The following is a 19,510-nucleotide window of genomic DNA, read 5'->3' on the forward strand; positions in this document are numbered from 1 at the left end:
ACTCCTTGGATAAACAAATGGGCCTGCTAAAAAGAAATGTACTAAGGTGGGCATAATTGCGTAATTTGCTATCGTGTAATTACGCGAAATGACAGTGAGATTCTACGAGAATACACGGAATCATGCGAGGAGCGTAACCCTGCCTTTAGCACTATTTTCTCAATGCAAAATGCAGCTTTGCAACCAAAATGGAAGAAAGGGTGCTTTTTGCGCTTCGAAAATAATGCTAAATTCAACAGAACAGGAACAGCAGTAGCCACTCGTGATCTGGCCCTGTGCTTTTGGATATGCAGGTTTGCCCCAAATTACTCCAAATAATGCAAACATGCATAATTGTGTAATTTTCAGTAATTTTGCATCACAAAAGTAACGCGAAATTGCGGAAATCACTCTGATTACTCCTGCATAATTAAAATTTTGCTTAGACCTAACCAGCTGCTGTGAGCACCAGCAGCAAAAGTGTCTGAAGAGACAGTGAGAAATGAAAAACAATGTGCTGCCACACCCTTTCTGAACCCATTCTCCACCTATCGGTAGGTGTTTCCTAGGTGCAGCACCTAAAACGGGCATCTGCTTTAAAGTTGTGTGACACACGTAACAGGGGCTGCCCCGCGAGGCCCACCAGTGACATTCACCATGTGACTTTAAAAACTGAATAGACAGTGCATAGAGCTGGTGTGAGGGGGTACATCTTGTTCATATGTGAGGGGAATTCTCACCTCACATACATTTTTCACACAGACAACCACCTTTGTGTAATACACTTAAAAGCCATTATTTTCACAAGTATTAATGTAGTTTGCACACAAAAAACCCACATATTTTCACCCACTCCTTCTAGTGTGCACCAAGGTAATACTAGCATTATTAAAGATAAGGGGCCAGATATACAATCATTTTTAGCGATCGCAAATGGAAAATTGGCCCGTTTGCGACCGCTAAAAAGGGTTGAGGTATGTACAAATCCAATTTTGCGAGTCCGTAACCTATTATCGACTCGCAAAATAGGGTTTGCGAGTCACTATTAGGAAGGGGAGTGCCAAGGGCGGCCCTTCCTAATAGTGAGTCGCACTAATATGTACGATTGCTTTGCGACCGCAAATGGGGTCTCAAAACAATTGCAGTTACCACCTACTTCAAGTAGGTGGAAGCCAGTTGCGAAGGGGTCCCCAGGAAACTCCTTCCACTGTATGAATGTATGCAAAATAATTTTAAGAACAGGCAGTGGTCTCACCAACCAAAGCGTGCCCTTAAAAAATGAAAAGAAACATTTTCATTTTTTTTCTTTTACACACATCCCGTTTTCCTTTCAGGAAAATGGGCTTCATTTCGAAAAAAAGGTTGCTTTCTTTAAAAAGCAAACACAGACGTGGTGGTCTGCTGTCCCCAGTGACAGATTAGTACATTCCGTTTTGCAAATCGCAAAAAATCGCAATTTGCGATTTTGCAAGACGGAATGGTCGTACATCTAGCCCATGGTTTACTGTTTTGTGGCAGCAAACATCAGTGTTAATATTTTATCTAAATTTACTTGCGCTGTCCTTCCATTGCACTGAATATTAAATAAATAAACAAAGCAAACTAGCACTATAGTGCCATAGTATGTGTTGTAAGGGTGTATGATATTTTGTTCTGTTACATTTTGTGGAAGTCAGTGACGTTTGAGGGAGGCAAAATTCTAATTCTAGCCCAGGCCGGTGTCATCTCTTAACCCTATGACCTCAGCAAACACCCACCGCACAAGGCCCTTGTAGTCCTGTTAATGCCTTATACATTCAGAACTACAAGTACCACAATGCAAAGGAAATTTCTAACCGTGGGGAGCTAATCATGCATGAAACTGAGCTATTACATTACCCAGCTGGCATGTGCAACAATTCCTCTTGAGTAAAGAAAAAGCAACCATTAGCATACCTGCCAACTTGAAGAACAATCTCACTGTGTAAGAAGGGGTAGGGCCTTGAAGAGGGTGTGGCCTCGTGCCTGAGAAGTACCTACAGCACGTTTGAACCACACCCTGCCCCCAAACCCACTCTTCCCAAAAAAGAAAAAAGCTTGCTGAGGCTGGTGCCAATGTCCTGGGGTGTTTTCACACCCTTTCATGGACGTCAGCAGTTCAAAGCTTCGGAAAACGCGCTGGGAAGTCACTATTTACACTGGTTTTCAGCTCCCTTTGCCTGCTACTGTGCGATATTGAGTCCTCACCGGGAGACCTTGTGATGGGAGCTGATTTCGCGTGTCACAAGGTGGCACCATGTGAGTTGGCAGGTATGCATTAGTTTGGACACTGGTAATGTGCAATGAAATGGGTAAAGGTGGTACAGAGCTACATGCTTTTGTGGTCAATGTTTGTCATAGGGCTGTCACACGGAGGCCTGGGAAGGAAATTATGCGTTGTGCACCATACTTTAGCAAGGCCCCATGCTCCTGATTCAAACTTTGTAAATGTGTAAAGCTAGTTTGTGTTTTTTTAATATTAACAATGAGGGACCTCGCACAGAAATTACACTTGATGCTGCATGAAAAAATAGGATTTTTTTATAGTCTGAAACAGGTGGCTTAAATTAAATAAGTAGGCCCGGGCATATAGATTATATCTTCTCCCTGTAAAAGCTTCCAACAAGCAGGGCTTGTCACACATCACTTTACCACGCATTACTTAAAATATCTGGTGTACTAAAGGTTTAACTGTAACACTGCAAATTATTGCAGGGACGTCAAAAAGTCACACCACTATATGTCATATTCAGCAAGTGTGCACCATTCTACAGGTTAAGGTCACAGTAGCCTAGCTAACTGGAGGTGTAGAGGCAAGTGCAGGAAATTCGCATGGTTTATCAATCCGACAGACCCTGGGACCATCTCCTGTTTGCTAATAAAAGGCTAGTGGAGAGACAAAGGATGGGAACTGTGGATGGCCACAATGCTCATCTTTACAAGAAGGTCTATTTTTGATTGCATATGTCTGCTTAACGCGCTATATCCCAACTGGCATGGAAGTGTGAGTGTGCATTTGACAGTTAAATAATACTGGAAATAAACTACTTATTCACAGACCAATAAGTGCATGTAAAAAAAAAAAGTGCATGCATATTGAAATGTCAATAAAATAAGTAACATTAAGGTAGGCTTAATAATTATGAATTATCCACCCATGATTCAATAGATGCAAAAATAATTTAGAGACCAGGGCAGCACTTTGAACCCATCTTTCTTATAAGAATATGCTCCTCGCAGAGCAGCAATCTTTGCTCTACTGCATCATAAATAGAACTTTGAAGAAAATCCACTGTGCTCCAAAACCTCTGGCATGCTCTTCAAAAATAAAACCACTCTGTGATAACCATAAAGGTACAAGTATGCCACCATTAGGTAATTGGATATTTGTGACATTATTCTGGAGTCATTGATAGGCCCATGTAAATCTTTCCTGATTTTGCATTGGTCATATGAAATGTCCCAAACACTTGGCATGGACAACATATTGCATAAACATCCTGGTGACCTGTGGATTTTCTGTGGAGGGTGAGCAGGTTTTTGAGACAGGCTGGCATCATAAAGGTTTCAGGGTGAAGCAGTTTAACAGAGAGCACCAGTGGGACATCATCCGCCCCACAGTCCAACTTCAAGTGGTCCTTTCAGAAGTCAGAAGTCAGTAGCATACCTAGAAGGGCAAAACAAACGTATGATCAGTAATATCATAAAACATATTGAATGTGCCCAGTACATGAGACAATCAGTGAAAAACAGCTTAGTCCTTCAGCCAACTGATAATGATTATGTTTATTTCAAATGTTGTGCCCCCTGAATATCAAAACAATATTGATGGGACACACTATTGAGGACAGAATATTAAAAATAAAATGTCACAGGTAAGTCTAGATTTGCTATACCTAACTCCAAGTACATGCACCTATGACTTTGGAGAACCCTGATCTAGAGTAATGAAGGTGGTGTTGGGGATTCTGGCCTGGGCTTTGAGAGCCATTGTTTTCACAATCTCAGTGCAATGTAATACTTGTCCTAAGGCCATCCAAGGAATTTTTCTAGCTATGCAGGTTGGTGATGTGATTTGACTTTAGCAACCTTATCTTTGCATCGATGCGTTTAATTCCAGCAAACCCGCTGCTATGCATGATGTGACGTTAGACAAGTGGGTCTCTTGGGCTTGGCAAGGAACCATAAGTGAACACACAGTCATGAGATTGCCCTATCACTGCTAAAATGTTACTGAACATGCCAATTAGTGGAGCAAATGAACATTTGTTTTTAGTGAATGAATAGAACATGGACATTCTCGACAACAGTAATAAAATATGACAAATCCAGAACTTCAAGAATAGCATTATCAATTTGTATGGCATCCATGGTTCCACCAAAAAATACTAGATAACTGCAATGCGGGAAGAGAACCAGTTGATGGTAGTTATTGTATGTAAATACTATATCATTGATGACATGAATAAAAGGCTGATGCTTCTCAAGGTATTAGCTAAGATACAATCAAAGGTACCATCATGACAGATTACTTGTTTGATACAGAGGGTAGGATTGTCCAGGTGTTTTTTGGCTTGTCAACCTGACAAATACAGTTTTTACAAAAAGGAACATTAGGAAAGTGTGATAAATGGTAGAGGGGATCACAAAAATCAGTTTGGGCAGGGAAAAGGGTGTGGTCGAACACTACGTAAGTTTGCTCCCTTACATCATGGTACATGCAGTCCACAATTTGCGCTCCCCTCAGTGTTGACTGTAGTGTCAACACTACAATCAACACTGAGGTAAGCGTTAGTATTGACTGTAGTGTTGACATTACAATCAACACTGAGGGGAGTGCAAATTGTGGACTGCATGTACAATGATAGAAAGGAGCAAACTTTTCTGGGATTTGAATTAGTATCTGGCCATACCCTTTTCCCTGCCTAAACTGATTTTCATGACCTCTTTTACCATTTATCACACGTTCCTTTTTGTAAAAATTGTATTCAGGCCCATTGATTACACTTCATCCGGCCTGAGCCGGAGAGTATGGCCCGGGTGCAGAGAGTACGGCCCGAGTGCAGAGATTCCGGTCCAACTGCGGACATAAAGATACGAATCGTAAATGACCACTGTGAATACCAAAAGTCGTAAAGTTAAACTTTTGTCTGAGATTGCCTTTGTGAATTGGGCCCACAGATGGCATAGTCCAGGTGCTGGGTTCAAGGTTGTTGGAGCCTTCTGCTCCTGAGGGGTCTTGTCACGAGGTCAGCTAACTAGCCTTTGGAGTCACTTTGGGGTCCTGGGTTCAACATATTCAGGTCCAGTCCTTCTCACCTAGGCAAGAGGGCAGCAGGCCCTTCATAGGAGCAGTCCAGCAGAGTGGCAGTTCTTTCAGCAGCACATCAGTTCTCCTTCCTGAAAGAATATCTACAGGTCCAAAAGTGTACTGAAGAGTCGGGGGCCTGAGGTCCAATATTTATACTCAATGCCTACTTTGAAGTTGGAGAAGCTTCTAGAGGTTTCCACCCCAGTGAGGCGTCAGGCATTCCCTTCCTCCCTGTCCTGGCATCAGCCTGTCTGGGGTCTCAATAGCCTAATGACAAGTCTTCTGTGAGGGAGCTCAGGTAAGGTCTTTGTGATGTGCATGTATGGTTGGTGACAGCTCCTCCCCCTCATCCTGCCAACACTTTGTCTCAGTGTCTGGGAGCTATACACAAAGACCAACTGCCAGCTACACCTAGTAATGTGCCACAGGAACAGGCTGCATGCACCAAATGGTTAGGACAAGAAAATGACAACTTTCTAAAATTGCTATTTTCGAAATTGAAATTAAAAATCTGACTTTACCATTAAAGAGGTCTTATAATTACAATTCTTTAGCCACCAAACTCAACCTGTCCACCTGGCTACAGTTGGAAGTTACAACCTATTAATTGTAATAAGGTGACTCCAGAGTTAACCTATGGGAGAGGGAAAAATTAATTTGAGAGTTTTTCACTACCAGGATATGTAAAACCTAAAATGATATGTCCTACTTTTTAAATACATTGCACCTTGCCCTGAGGAAAGTTTATAGCCTACCCTAGGGGTGACTTATATGTATTGAAAAAGAAGGTTTTGGTCTGGCAACAGGTTTATTTTGCCAGGTCAAAATGACAGTGTATAACTGCAAACAGAGGTTGCAATGACAGGCCTGAGAATGTTTAAAGGGCTTCTTAAGTGGGTGGCAAAATCAGTGCTGCAGACCAACCAGCAACATTTAATTTACAAGCCCTTGGCACAGGCAGCCCCACTTTAGTAGGGATTTACAGATATATTAAATATGTCAATTGGGTATAAGCCAATGTGGCTACATTTTAAGGAGAGAGCACAAGTTAGGAGTGGCAAAGTGTGTAGAGTTCTAAAAGCCAACAAAAACAGGTTAAGAAAACAGGAGGGTGAAGGCAAAAAGTTTGGGGATAACCTTAAATAAAGGACCAAGTCTAACAGAAACTAAATCTATTTGCCTTTAAGGCAAACGGGCTGCATTTCAAATGAAAACAAATGCTTAATATAAAAACAAACACCGACATTGTGGTCTACTGAACCTAGCAGGCCACCATCCCTTTGATGGCTGCGAATCCTAATGGGTCGCAAATTGCGAACTAACTCATTAATATTCAGGAGGGGGGTCGATTTGCAACCTACTAGGAATTGCTATTTAGAAAATAAAGTACATATCAGTTTTATACTGAAGACTCATACATTAGAAATACCTATTTCATTATTGCAATTCGGAGATAATCGCAATTCGAAACACTATAATGAAAAATCCTCTTTAATGGTAAAGTTGGATTGTGAATTAAAATTGTGAAAATGCCTCTTTCCTTCAGCCTGACTCTGGGTCACATGACTAGATGTAGTTGGCAGTTGGGCTTTGTGTATTACTCCTACATAGCCTGTGTATTACTTCTAGACAGCCACCTACAATTGAGAACTTAGGTGTGCCTAGATGGGCCATCACTGGCATGATGGGAGGGCGGAGGCAGGCCCTGCCATACTTACACCTGAATAGGTGGCATTCTGCCTTCACACAAATGATTGCATACCCCCTGTAGTTAGTCTGGAGCCAGGGCAGGGGATGCCAGAAACCTGAGCACTTCCAGAGGGTATCTTCTAGAAGCGTCTCCTACTTCAAGGAAGGCACAAGGTATAACTTTTGGACCTCAGCACCAACTCTTCAGTCCAGTTCTGGACCTGTGGAAGGCTCTGCCAGGAAGAAGGACTGCTGTGCTCCTGAAAGGACTGCCACTATGCTGGACTGCTGCCTTGAAGAACTGCCGCCCTGCTGTGCTGACCTGCTGCCCTGCTGCACTCTTGCCTGGCTGAGAAGGACTCAACCTGCACCCAGGACCACCAGATGACTCCAAGGGCTGTTCTCTTGTAACCACCACCTGGACTCTGCAACTGTGAGTCCTACCCTGCCAAATGGTGACACCCCAGTCCTGGACTCTTAGAAGTGGAACTTAGGGTGCTCTGCCAGCCCATCTGTGGATCCCGCAGAACCCCATGCATCGGCTCTGTTGTGAAGATTCTCTCTGCTCAAGGACTTTGCATCTCTCTCGTAGCTCCATTGGAATCACCACTGCACAATGCATCCTTGACGCAGGCCCTTGCATCGCAAACCCCTCGTCAACAGAATCCTTGATAACGACACAGGACTTCGCATTGCAAGCCACGCAGCTTCTTCAGATCCAGCCGGTGTGCAACTCATCCCTAACACAGAAATGTGCATTGCAAGCCCCCTCATCAAAGGCCTCCTCGACAACAATACAGGACCTCACATCACAGACTTGCAGTTCCCCGGAATCAATGCTGTGTGATGCATCTCCAACCCAGACCTCTCATTGCCTCAGCTGCGCCACGCATCCTCGACGCAACCGGGATTTAAGGTACTCTTGCTCAGCGGGCCAAACTGGGTCCATTTAGCCAGCCCACGCTCCATTGTGGTAGACCTGAACTTGTGGCATTTCCCGGTCCAGCACGACCAGATAAGCCCAGTTTCCACTTTGTGCTTTTAGCACTATTTTCACTAAAATTGTGAAACATATATATCTCCAATTATACTGATTGGATTTTTGTCAATATTGTCTTGTTTTATTTGTTAACACTCAATCTATTTTTTTAATCTCGTGTGGGATTGTTCTTGTGTTGTATTTCTACTATATTACTGTTTGATGTGCTGCATAAGTATTATACATGTTGTCTCTAGGTTAAGCCTGACTGCTCTCTGCCAAGCTTCCAGATGGTTAAGCACAGGTTAATTCGGGTTTGCTTGTCACTTCGTCCTGACAAGGATTGTGGTTTCTGCTTGAGTAAGGTTTCACACCCCACAACCATTAAATCAATTTTGTGCAGGTAAGAGTTTTGGAAAATTAAAAATTGGTGTTCAAGATGCTGCTGCTACCTTACTTTTGAGTCTTTTTAACTGTTTGCTGTGCTCCCTTCTGTTGCTGCCTTGAGGGTGTGTTGGAAGTTGGAGTGCTGTGGTTATGACACTTTAATCATTTTGCCTAAAATTGGTGGAACAAAACGTTAACATCCATGGCTGAGAAAATGTATCCATCCTGATTCACCCATAGCCAGAGCCGGACTGGAAACCAAAACTGGCCCTGGCAAACTGCTCGGCCGGCCCCCCTGAGGGCAGGGGGGTGTGCAGCCGAGCTGTTTTCTAGGGCTGGTTTCAGCCGATTTTGTTACAGGGGGCCGATATTGCCAGCCCCTGGTAACAAAAACAACCCCTCAGGGGCCCAAAACCGGCCCCCACCCTGGCGGCCCACCGGGGAAATGCCCAGTGCCCACACGGCCAGTCCAGCCCTGCCCATAGCTGTAGTGAGTCCAGGTACTCCAGAGTTGGTAAACAGAACTTCACCTTTGCACAGATTAATGGATGGTTTTGCTTTGTGAGGTCAGTTCTTAGACTTTGCGCATTTATCCTGAACGCAAATTTTCCATTAGAGCTTTTTTTGATCTTTTCAGTGAAATCCTTTTCGTCATTCAGTCTTATGACAGAAGGCACACATGTTGACATTAATTATGCAGTCTATTTGACTTTGTCATTGATTAATATTGCTTCAGACATTAATATTGAGAATGTCAGCCATGCTTCATCTGATGCTAAAACTACAAACCAAGATGGCCATATTAATTACACTACCACAGAACAAATTATTGCCTCTGAGAGTGATACTCCACTGATTGATTTGTCTGAACCTAATACTTCAATAACACTAGTATTGAATAGTGACAAATTTCACAAAGACATGTATTATGTTTCCTTCAGCCCGAAAGAGCTTGCAGAAATGTTTACTAGATGTCTATCAGATTCTTTGATCCATGTAAATATTAACAATTATAGTTTTAATGTATCTAATAAGTCCTTGAATTTTACAGTTCTGCCTGAGAGAAAGAAAGGAATCATTGGCCCGAGCATGTGGGTTGCTTCACATTTTGTTTTGACATCTTCGGTGAGTGCTTTTGACTCAAATAATCTAATTGGTATTAATCAAAACACAATTTTGTGAGAAAGATCTGTAATATTCAACTGTTTTTAATTAGCTCATTGAACTCATGAACAATAAGAGATCAATAATAGTTTCACCTTTATCAGAGACACAGACCTCCAAGCGACCAAGGATTTCCCCATTTGTAATAACAGGGAAGTAGTTTCAGCACTGTTGTAGTGGGACGGACAACCTCACAAGTTAATTTGGAGCCACAATCTGCTCCAAGAGTTGAAGCCTTAGCTTCTCCTTTACCAGGCCCGGCTATGATTCTCATCCCTCTTCCAATAACTTAAAAATAAGTTCAATAAGAAGTTATGCAAACTTGGGCCTCATCCCTAGTCTCTAGCATCATTGGAAGTTCAATTAAACAATACAGATACAAATCATTGGCTGTCCAAATGTGGAAGGACAAAAACACGAAAAATTAAAAGAACAAACCAAATATCATTACTCAGTACCTATGGCAATTTGCGAGATGTTGCCTTTGAATCTTAATGCACCATTAAATAGTATTGGTAATACAATTCCAACAACAATCAGTCTCAGAGATAATTCAAGCAACTCCTGCCTTAAGGGAGAAGAGGCATATTCTGCAGTTGGTAAACTATCTAAAAATGTATATAATTTTGATAAGGAAGATACGTTTGTCATAGGTGAAAGATCATTAAGCTCTTTTGTGATACATCTACAGATGTACTGTAGCTTAGACTTATTTTTATATTGACTGTACGTTGGGCTACTTAGCTAGTTATCATTACATTCCACAACGGTGCATAATTACTTAGTCAGATATTAATTTGGATTCATTTATTGACAATAATTCATGTATGAGCTTTCTCCAGTTTTAAATTTTTCTTAAAAGTAATTTGTAATTCTGGGACTGATTTAGAGTATGACAGAGAGGGTACTTCATAGCAATCGCAACGGAGTACCGTCGCCCCCAAACTGAAGCTCCTCACGCCAGATTTACAGTCTAACGGACCTTAAGCATGTCAGAGACAGAGGCTCTGTCTCTGACATACTACTCTGAAGGCCAGATGCAGTATGGGCCATCGGAGGCTCCCAGATGTCACCATCCGCCCGATTTGATGTAGACAGGGTTATATGCTTTTACTTTTAGGTAAGCATTTCATGTTTGGTATCAATGAAATTGTAATCAAAATCCTGTTCGATGGTAAACTTGGATTTTAAATTACAACTTTGAAAATGCCAATTTTAGAAATTTGCATTTTTACGCCCTTGCTATTTTGCACCTGTAGCTTGTCCTAGGTAACATGACTGGGAGTAGTTGACAGCTGGATTTTGTTTATTCCTCCCAGACAGCAACACACTAGAGGGATTTAATGTGCCTGGAGGAGCCATTAATTGGCAGAATGGGGGGGAGTGAAGATGGGCACAGTCCCATTTGCAACTGAATAGGCTGGGCTCTGCCTTCACACAAAGGGCTTGACTCCACTGCAGTGTCCCTACAGAGAGCTAGGATCCAGGACAGGAGGAGTCAGGAAATTCCATACACCTCAAAAGACAACTTCTTTCTCTTCAAAGAAGGCACCAGGAATGAAAAAGGGACCTGTAGACCCACTCTTTAGATCACTCTCTGGACCTGTGGAAGGATTCTGAGAGGACTGCCTACAGTTGTGGCCTGCTGTTTACTCCACAAAATAGCTTTGGTGCACCTGGAAGGACTGCTATACTGCCTGGAGCCCACCTTGAACCCTCGGAGGCCTGCACTGCTGCTTGAGCCCTGCTTCATCATCTGAATCCAGGACTACCAGAGCAACTTCAAGGGCTAGAATGCAGGCCTCCTGTTCAGAGCCTCAAGGAGAGCAAAGGCTCCCACCATTTTTAACTTGCACCTTGACCCAGCCTGAGTGAGTCCTAAATCCCCAAGTGGTGCCCTTCCAGTCCTGGACCCTTGGTGGTGGTGCTATAAGTGCCCAGATAGCCAGATTCCAAAACCTAAGACTTAGAACATTTTTGACTAGAGAACCGAGGGAAGACCGGAACAAACCCGCTCATCTATTCACCAAAGGTGCATCACCGGTCGGTCTGACTTCGCACCAGCTTCTCCACAGCAGCAAATCCTGTTCATCGATCCATCGGGTAAGGGGTATCCAGCCTCCCGGAACTCCTGTCGGCTACAGCTTCCAGCGTCCCACAGAAAATGTTCAACTTCTAAATCTTCACCACAGCATTCTCCAGCGGCTCCCCAATGGCAATGCCCCCTCCTCAGACACCACCTGATCTGTGCTCCTCTGAACCTTACCTTTTCATAAAATGTTCTTCAAAAATTATTCTAAGTACGAAGATAAGCGCTGACCGGGCCCAGTCCACTCTTGGTATCTGACCCGTGCTCCATCGTGGTGTCCATAACTTTCAACTTTGACCTGGGCTTGTGGGAGTAGATGTCCGCGGTTGGCACTCTAACCTTTTAGGGGACAGATTTTACTAAAAAACTAAAAAAATATACCTCCGGTTCTACTGATTGGATTTTTGTCGTTTTGGTGTCAAATAATTTATTAAACTTTACTCTAGTTTTTTCAAATTGGTGTGGGATTTTTTTTGTGTTGTGATTTCACTTTATTGCTGTTTATGTACTGAATAACTATTTTACACATTACCTCTAAGTTTAGCTTGACTGCTTTTGTGCCAACCTGCCAGAGGGCAAATCATAGGTTAATTTAGTGACTTTTGGGGGTCACCTTGATGGGGATTGTGGCTGTTGCTTGAACGGGGGTCTCCCCCCATTCAACCAAAAACGTAGTTTCTCATATTAGTGAAGGAGGACCACATAAAATTCCATCAGATATGGTTTTAAATGCAAATATTGAACACCAAGATCATTTTGGAGTCAATATACTCCTTTTAGTAATGCGGTGCAGCAGACCACAGAATTCACTGAGGTGTTCCTGCTTTCCCATTTCTGTGAATCTTTTAAATAGAGGATGGAAGATGGAATACAATAGCTCTTATTCAGAAGAACCTCAAATCACAGAGAAAAAAAGTCGGTGGCAGCTGATAACAAACTTCTTGCACAACAATAACTCCCACTGATGACGGTGTATAATGTAAAGTTATATCAACTTTGCTTGTCAGAAATGTAATGATCAGTTGCCAGTACCCAAAAAGGCTGTCTTCACTTACCACCTACTAATTAGTAAATTACACCATGTGGTTGACGCAATTAAAGCGCCTGCAAGTATTTTCAAATTGTGAAAGGATAATGATTGGTTTGATTGTGCAGTACGGAGGCAATATCAATACTTGAAGAAATTACTGTCTGTTAGAAATGGGATGTCTGGTTGGCTAGGGCTTATGCCTCAGCCAGGCAGCGACCACCACTCTAGTCAGGGCAATGGAGTTACACACTGAAGATAACCCCTGCTCACCCCCTTGGTAGCTTGGCACGAGCAGTCAGGTTTATCACAGAAGCAATGTGTAAAGCGTTTGCGCAACACACACACAGTAGCAACACACTAGGCACACTACAAAAGAAACTCCACACAAGGTTATATAAAAAATAACCTTTGTATTATCCAAAACACATTAGAATCATAATCACACATATACACTATGCACACTGGCACCAGGTAATAATTGCTGCGATGCAGCGCGCGCAAAGGAATTCGTTTCATTTATTTAAATGTGTACTTACCTCCATACATCCATATTCTGGTGTTTACATTTCCCCACCCTGCCCCTCCCCCGCCCCGCCTCACTGCCCCACGAAACTCCCTCCATGGACCGCTACTGGTTATGACTTCTGTCACATTGCTTTTCCGTAATGAACGGGGCTTTGGCATAGCTACTGCCAGATGGCACATACCTGAAGAAAGAACGGGGTCGCTTTGCTGAAATTCTTGGTTGAGGAAAGTGCAAATGCTTTAGTTTGATTTACTCAGCTGTATTCGTAAGTCGCAGATTGGGTCTAACCTTTTAAATCACTTGCTTAATAGACTCTCAGGAGAGAGCTGATTGATTCCTAAAAACAATTAAAGTGGTAGTTATTCAGGTATCTCCAGGTGTAAAAGAATCTTAATAATTGAGAACAATTTTGTGAAATTAATTGTGTGACTAAGGGTCTGATTATGAGTACGGTGATCCATAGGGCAGCCGTGCTCGCTGCGGCATGGTGGGAACCACCGCACTGATGGTCCAACCTCCGCATTCTGAGTCCGGCGGTCCCACTGCCACAAGACCGCCGCAACCGCCGGGGAGCGATGATCCCTTGATGGTGGCACAGCAGTTTAGCCCAGCAATATGCTGGTGGTGCCGCTGCGGCACCGGAAAGCATATTCTGAGTTTCCTCATGCCACAGTTTTCATGACGGTGAGCAAGCCATGTAAACTTTGGTGGTGAGGAGACTAAGGGGGCCCTACATTGCCCCTTGCTTCCTCAGGGCCTGGGGATGTATGCCATTCATGAGGTGATCTATGTCCCTCTATTAGGTAACCTATGGACCTACACTGATTGAGGACCTGACGTTATGTTGCAAGTTTCTATTTCCTGTTCAGTTGTTGAGCAAGGTGTGAGTACCTAGCAGTGACTTTGGTTGTTGTGGTCCTGACGAATGCACCTTTATTTGGGCAGAATAGCGGCAGAAACATTTTGACCTGTTAGGAATTGCAATCATAACCAACCTTGAGTTCCCCACAATATGTTAATATCCTAACCCAGACGTGTAAAGTTGTATGCTCTCGCCTGAGGTTAGAATTTTTTATCCGCACTCACTTCTTATATGGACTCCCCTAGAAATTTAGTTTGCACTATACACTTTTTCCACAAAGAGCTCTCACTTCATGCTGATGAGCCCACTCGCCCCTTATATAAACAATCAGCTAGAGTAGGTTGGCCGATGATGAAGCATGACACCCGGGTGGGTGGGTGAGGCCATACTATCAAATGTTTAAAATTTGTTGTTACTCTTTTCTCAGAGGACAGACTTTTGTGAGATTCTCCTCCTTTGCACGTCCTCACCAATAGCCTTACTGGTGTGAGTGTTAATTGTTTCTTGAGCGTGGTGCCCTTTTATGTGTTTAGTTACTGTTATAGGGAGACCTCCCCCTCTCTGTGTCATTGATTCCTTATATATTCATTCTCACAGGTACTGAGAAAACAAACATGCATTATTATACCAGCAAGCCCTCAGCTGCCAAATATCAAAACATCGGGCATATAATATCACAAATTAGCCCTTTTCAGAACAATGCATTCAGGGGGAGAAAAGATGGGTCATTAGAAAATTGGCCTTCGCACATCAACATATTAAATGCAGTGTATTGTATATGTAACTCAATTAAACTTTTCAACGTATTCTGTAATCCATTCTTGTGGTATTCTGCTTTTCTGTGTGTGTATCATATGACTACTAAACTCCATGCTCAAGTTAGCATTTTTGTTAAAATTAATCGATTGTGAGTTGTGATCGCAAGCTTGAGGTGGATAGGGTAAACAAAGCAATGTACAAATGTATAAACTTTTCTTCAGAGGGAGAGCGTCTGAAAAATATTTCTGACTTATAAAAGGGCTTTTGTGATCCTTTCCAAATATCAAATATGAGGGGTGATGAGAAGGACGTCACCCTTATATGCCTAATTCAGAAAGGTATCTATCAAGGTTTTTTTTTTTACTGCAATAGCGGCTGACCAAATGTCCAGATCTTCAAACAGGTTGTGAAGGCACCAGTTCCTCCCCACAACTCCGAGGTCACAGCAGAATGTCTAGCTGCAATTGCTCCCTATGTTTCTCCTCCAAGATCATACATCCCCTCAGAATGCAAAGATTGGAAGCCTTGGTGGAAAATGTTAGCATGGGCTGTCTGAAGAGAATGACCAGTTTACACTCATCTGCCAGTTTACATCTCAGCAGAAGATGTTGTCTGTTTTCAGGGTCTTCCACATTCTCCCAGCTTACATGATAGGATCCAAGCAATGTGCACCCTGAATATCGAATTCACAATACCGGTGAGACAAGAACGGCGATAACATTATCGCCGCTTTAGAGGCAGGAAACTGCCGCTAAAGCGGCATTAAGGGGCTTGATAATATGCCCCAGAGAATTCCAATAGAAGCCCAGGTTCTGGTGTGAAGGAACACAAACCTGGGCTTCTATTGGAATTCTCTGCAAGTCCCTTATCACCGCTTTAGCTGCAGTTTCCTTCCGCTAAAGCGGCGATAATGTTATCGCAGTTCTTAATAATATGGCCAAAATATCTAAGACAAAATGATTTAAAAAAATATCGACAGGTAAGTAAGTCAAGATTTTCTACACCTAACTCCACATATATGTTCCTATGCTGTACATATATATTTAGGGAAAGTAGATGTTGAGTTAGGAATAGTAAATCTATACTTATATGCATTATGCGATATGAACATCCCTTTCAATAATCTGTCCTTGATATTCTCGTTGGTATGAATATTCAGTAATACAACTGTTCAAAGCAGCATGTAGGCTCTGTCTGGAAGTTCAAGCCCCCATTTGACCTTGCGGGGTCAGTAAGAAGCTAAGTTCTTGTAGCCTTCAGAGAAGCATCGCCAATTGCAGAGGTTCAAGGGAAAGTAGGGGACACATCTCCACAGCCCTTTACTAATCAAATTCGAATTCTCCTAACATTCAGCAAGCCATCTTCTATCTTACAGTCAGCTCTCTGTTTTGAAAGTGTCTGCACCAGCTCTTATAGGTGGAACTCAGCTGTGATTGAGGAAGTTTCCAAAGCACATTCAGGTAGAGTTCTTGTACTTTCTCTCATGCCTTTTAATTCAAGAGTTCCCATTTCCTGTTCCAGCTACATATTTTATGTCAAAAGATATTCCAGAGCTCTTTGTGCTTCACCTGGAGCCTCACTGAGATTTCATTTTCACTCTGTTCAAACTTGTACCAAAACCAAACCATTCCAGTATCAAAGAAAAATCCAACCCTCTCTTTGCAGGGGTGTAGCTTCAGGGGGGATGTTTGGAGTGTTACACCCCCCCCAATAAATGTATTCTCTGATAAATAGTTGGGTACAGGTGCTTTCAGTCAGGTATTGTGAGATGTCAGTCGAATTTCATAAGGACTTTTTACATACACACAGACAAAACGCACACACATTCTCTCACGCTCTGTTTTGAAAGTCTTCAAAAATATTGGTCAACAAAATACTGTGTTTTCTCTCATAATACTTCAACCAATCCACATTGTTCTCCCTTTCCACTGCCCCTTAGGCCCCTCTCATGCACCCTGTTTGTCATATTATGTATTTAAACATTATATGCCAGCCTGATTGTCGGAAAATCTGAAGCTCACCCCCTCCCGCCCCCAATTTTACTGACCAAGCTACGCCCCTGCTTCTAGCACATCTGTTCCCGCTATTTGTGGGAAGTAGTTCAGCTTTGAATGTCAAGCCCCTTCCCTTCAAAAGAAGCAAAAAATGCCATGAGTGCTCAAAAACAGGCAGCTGTTGCAGGAAGGACATTACCCCCAGGTCCCTTATGTCCTCGTCCCATTCATTACAAAGTGGAGATAACCATCTCCCGACAGAAAAAAACAAGAGGAATGCTGGGACACTAATACTGCTCCTCCCACCGGGAGTACATAAGCAGTACTTACCCAGCATCCCGCCTGTTCTTTTTTTCTGTCTGTCGACAGAATGGACTTGACTGTGCTGGTGCTGCTCCTGCTGGGCTGGGCTGGAGTGGCGGTGCTTCTCTTCTCCCCCTGCCCAGCTGCCTGGCTGTGCGGGCGCGGGGTTTCATGGGCTGTCTCCTGGCCTGCCAGGCTTGCTGGGAGTCAGTCTTTGTTGAAGCCGGTGTCCTGCTTGCTTTGCGTGGCCTCCCAGCCCTTTGCGGCTGGGACTGGAGCTTCCGGTTTCTTCCGGGTCACGGGCTCGTCTTCCCGGGCTTGGCCGGGTGAAATGTGCTGCGCTGGATGGGCTCCTGCCGGTCTCCTGGTGTGATGGCGATTGGAGTGGGGGCCTTGTTCCTGGGGTTGGCCCCCACTCCTGGTGAGTACCGCTTGCCGGTTTCCTTACTTCCCTGCCTGTTTTTCCTCTGCTGGTTGTTTGAGGGCTTCTGATGTCCCGGGAGGTGCTGTTTGTATGCTTTCTCTTCTGTTTCCCTCCCCTTCTGGTGCGCCGTGTGCTGTGTGGTGCATACGCCTCTGCTTTTCGCTCTTGTGGGATGGGGTTTCCATGTTGGGAGGGGCCGACCGGCTTCTCGTACTGTCAGTGCGCTGGCGGTGGGGGCCTTGTTGACTGGTGCCCCCACTTCCTCTTTACAGCTTCCTTCCCTGACATTGCCCTTCTGGGATTTGCCCGGTTGGGGCTGCGGGGCCTCCTGGCGTTGCCAGGGTTGTTCCCGGGTCCTCCTGCGTGGGTTGCAAAAACGCGCTCTACCGCTGAGCTGCGCACCCGCTTCTGCAGCGCCTCTTTCCGTGGGTGTGCTTAGTTGTGCTGCTGAGGGCTGGGGTGTCTGTATTTGGTGCTGGGGTGCCCGGTTCGAGTCTCGGGTGCCTCGGAACGGGGTGTGGATGTAGCCTTGGGGTTCGACTTTGCAGCTGGGGATCCGGGGTTTGAGTCCAGGCGACGACGCTCGATGTCCAGTACTTCTGGGCATTTGCTCTTCCAGTGCCTCGCTAGCGCCTAGCTCCATCTGTTCATGTGCACCGTTGGTGCTCTCCCCGGGCGTGTCCTTTGGGGGTGTTCCTTGGGGTTCCTGTGGCCCGTCCATCAGGCCCCTGATGGTGCGGGCGGTCGGGCGATGTTCCCTCCTGCTGTGGGGTTTTGCCCCTTTGGGGTGCTGGCTCTGGTGCCTTCTGTCAGCCTACGGCCATACCACCCTAAAAGCACCTGATCTCGTCTGATCTCAGAAGTTAAGCAGGGTCAGGCCTGGTTAGTACCTGGATGGGAGACCTCCTGGGAATACGAGGTGCTGTAGGCTTAACTTTTCTATCGGCGGCGGCGGGTTTTCCTGGTTGTGGCTCTCCGTGGTGGAGCGGGGTGCATCGTTTTCTCTGCTGTTGGGGTCCTGCTCTGCTGTCCTCCCTTGTTTCCTGCGGGGGGTTGGTTTCGCCATTTCGTGGCACGCCTATTTCGCGCTCGGCTCTCGGGCCTTGTGGATGCTTCCTTTTGGGGGCTCCGGGGGCTGTGCGCTGTGCGCTGTGAGGGTTCCTGGTGTTTTGGACTCTGCTGCTTTCTTTGGTAACTGTGGCTCATGGGGGTGCTGGTTTTGTCCCGGGCCCTCTTGCCTGCTTCCTTGCGTTCTGCCCCCTGCTGCTCTGCGGGTCTGGGTCAACTCTCGCATCCTCGGGTGCGGCCTATTGGGGTGCACTTCTGGTCCTCCTGGCTCTGGGCTCCTCCGCGGCTCCCTGCCCCCGGCAGGTGGTGGGACGGTGTTCCTGCTCCTTTGGCAGCTGCTTGGGGGGGGGTCCAGTTGGCTCCCCTGGGTTCCTGTTGGCCTGCTGGGGTCTGCACTGCTTTCTTATGTGCTGGGTCCATCTGTCTGCCTGCTCGTTTTCAGGGGGCCTTGCCTCTGCTGCGGGCGGCCTGTTTGGTTGTGGCTTCTGCTCCGCTTGGGTGTGCTGGGTGTTCACCTCAGCTTCCTGGCTTCTGCTTGGTTGGTCGGAGTTGGTGCACGGGGGCTCCTGGTTCCTGGCTATGATCCTCCCGTCCCTTGAGCTGTGAATGGTTCCCCTTGGGGCTTCCTGGGGTCGTGCCTGGTGCTCTCTGCGGCGCTTTGCCACCTCTGCCGGCGGGTCCAGTTGGCGTTTTTGTTTTTCCGGCTTCCGTCCCATTCTTTGGGTTGGCCTCCCGGGGTTCCGGGTTGCTCGTGCCTCCTCGTGTGCGGCTGTTCTGTTCTCCTTTGCTCCAGTCTTGGGCTTCGGGTGTTTGCCCCGGGGCCTTCTGTGTGCTTGGGTTGCTTCAGGGGCCTGGCTGGTTGGTGATGTCTCCAACTGCTTGCCTCTTCCTTGATGGGTGCTTCTGTCTTGGTTGCTCCTGCCCTGGC

General features: G+C 45.1%; 1 non-coding gene across 1 annotated transcript; it reads left to right on the forward strand.

Annotated features, from left to right (window-relative positions):
* The first annotated feature begins 18,326 nt into the window (after positions 1-18,326).
* Positions 18,327-18,445, forward strand: LOC146802479 (5S ribosomal RNA). The gene has a single exon (XR_014968347.1). It is a non-coding gene; the product is annotated as a 5S ribosomal RNA (ribosomal RNA).
* The last annotated feature ends 1,065 nt before the right edge of the window (positions 18,446-19,510 follow it).

The sequence above is a fragment of the Triturus cristatus genome, chromosome 8 (assembly GCF_964204655.1).
Source record: "Triturus cristatus chromosome 8, aTriCri1.1, whole genome shotgun sequence".
Taxonomy (NCBI): Eukaryota; Metazoa; Chordata; class Amphibia; order Caudata; family Salamandridae; genus Triturus; species Triturus cristatus.